Raw genomic sequence first — 2,513 nt, 5'->3', positions numbered from 1 at the left:
CCCCAAAGATGTATGTATTGTCCTTCTTTATCTCTTTTGATCATTCTTGGTTTGAAGTTCACTTCATCTGCCAACAGAAAAGCTGCTCCTGCTTTTTTCTGTATTTCTGTTGCATGGAGTATTGTTTTCTATTCTTTGGCTTTCAGTCTATGAATATTCTTTTGAATTAAATGTGTCTCTTTTATACAGTATATTTTTATTTTGTTTTTTGATCAACACTGCAAGTCTACTTCTTTTGATTGGTGAATTGAGTCCATTTATATTGAGGTTATATATTATGTATTTATATATACATATATACATACATACATATATATACATACCTATATATACATATATGTATGTGTATAGATATATTGGCCTATCTTTCTCATGTTATTTTCCTACATTTCCCCCTTTGTTTAACTGCTTCCTTTGCTTGCTGATTCCTTTCTATTGTTATTCTTGGAATTGTGAACATTTTTATCTCTTTCTAGAATGTCTTTCAGTACTCTTTGTAGGGTTGGTTTGGTGGTCATGAATTTTTTCGGTTGTTCTGTGTCATGGAAATATCTTATCTCTCCATTAAATTTGTTAAATAGTTTTATAAGGTACATCAATCTGGGTTGGAAGTTGTTTTTCTTCAGGCCCTGAAATATTTCACTTTAAGCTCTTCTTGACTTGATGATTTGTGTTGAGTAATCTACCATGATTCTGATGGGCTTTCCTTCATAGTTGGTCTGTTTGTTTTCTCTAGCAGCTTTTAATATTCTATTGTTTTGCTGTATTTGTCAGATCTTGACTATTATGTATCTGGTCATAGATTTATTTTGGTTATGGCTTATTGGAATTCTATATGCCTCACTTAACTGTATGTCATATTCTTTCCTCATAGTAGGAATTTTCTGTTACAGCTTTTTTGTGTTGACTCCTGCTGTTTCATTGACACCTGTCAATCTTATTTTTTCTTTGCATCATCTTGCAGCTGTTGAATCGTTATTTTCTGGTTCCTTGTTATTTTTAAGAGATCTTTCCTTTCCAGATCACTAGCTGTGATCCTGTCTTCAAGGTCCAAAAGTCCATCTTCAGTTTGTTTTATGTGGTTTTTCGAGCTTTCTATGGAATTTTAAATTTCCTTGATATCTGTTTCAATCTGTTTCATGCATTCTAGTTCTTTCCTGTATTCTTTATTCAATGTTTCCATCGTTTTTCTGTGCTCTTTTACTTTTTTACCTATCTTTCCTTTAGATGTACTGAGGAAGTCTCATTATTTTCGTAAGTGTTTTTTACCTGAAAGATTATTTCTGATCTAATTTGTTATACACCCTGAAGGAGTTGATTCTTTCTATGATTTCAGAAATTTGAGGTGATTTCCAAGTTCTTCAATGTCAGTGTCTCCTGGACTTTTTCTGGATGGGATGGAGGTCTGAGATTGCCTTTTGCTAACTTTTTTTTTTGAACCAGGGATTGAATTCAGGCCCTTGCGCTTGCCATGGAAGTGCTTATTCTACTCAACCATCTCCTGGCCCTGCTAACTTCTTTTTGACATTTTCAAAACTCCCAAAATTCACCAAAGCTCAGCATCACTCCCTTTTGGGAGATAGCAGCACAGCTCACTCAGGCTCTTGGAGTTGTCCTGGATCTGGTTTAACATGACAAATCGACTCAAGCTTTCCCATTTTCCTAAGACTCTGAATCCCTACATCAACAGTAAACCACTAAACCTCAGACATCTCTAATTCATTCACAGTGGACCATATTTTGATCTATTCTTCTTCCCCCACCCCAACCAAATAAACTATTAAACTTTTTTTACTTCACAAGCTGCAACATTAAATTCAGAAATTGAGTTTAACTGACCTGCATCAAGAAACAGCCTTATCCAGGTATATATTTTTATGCCACCATCATCCTACACCCATAAAATCCACTTTCATACTTGCGCAACATTCCTGTGCTTCCTATGCTTATAAGAGTTTGAAAACTCCAGAAGACGTTCTTTGGAGAATAGCAGACATCCTCATGGCTCTCACTGTGTACTTCATCCTTAGGAGCCTCCTGGAATTTGAGCCTTGTTATAAGCCTAGAGACAAAAGTGTGGTGAGTGTGCATTATGAGGAGTGTCAGCATTATCCTGCTTTGTCAACACTGTATTTGTTTCTTCAGGTATACCAGGAGAAGCTTCTGCCACTGTGGGTGGGGACATCTCTTTCTCTGGCAAAATAACCTGCTTAGCATCTAGGAACTCAACATTCTCAGCCCCATTGGGATCTTCCCAAACAGCTCTATCCCAGTTTACATGATCTCATTCCTTCCCAATCAAGATCCTCACGTTTACTTCATATACCTTTTGAAGTGGAGCATTAAACTTAAACTACATTTCAGCCAAGTGAATTATGAGGGCCTACTTTGGTTCTCTGCCCTGCTGCTAAAAGAGATGAGATTCTCTTTCAGAACACACTTAGAAACTTAAATCAGAATTGGCCTCCCAGGACTCTGTACCCAGATAAACAACCCCATCATGTTCACAGTCT

This window comes from Octodon degus, unplaced genomic scaffold (genome assembly GCF_000260255.1).
Source record: "Octodon degus isolate 3935 unplaced genomic scaffold, OctDeg1.0 scaffold00053, whole genome shotgun sequence".
In the NCBI taxonomy this organism is placed as follows: Eukaryota; Metazoa; Chordata; class Mammalia; order Rodentia; family Octodontidae; genus Octodon; species Octodon degus.
Note: the sequence above shows the minus strand (reverse complement) of the source record.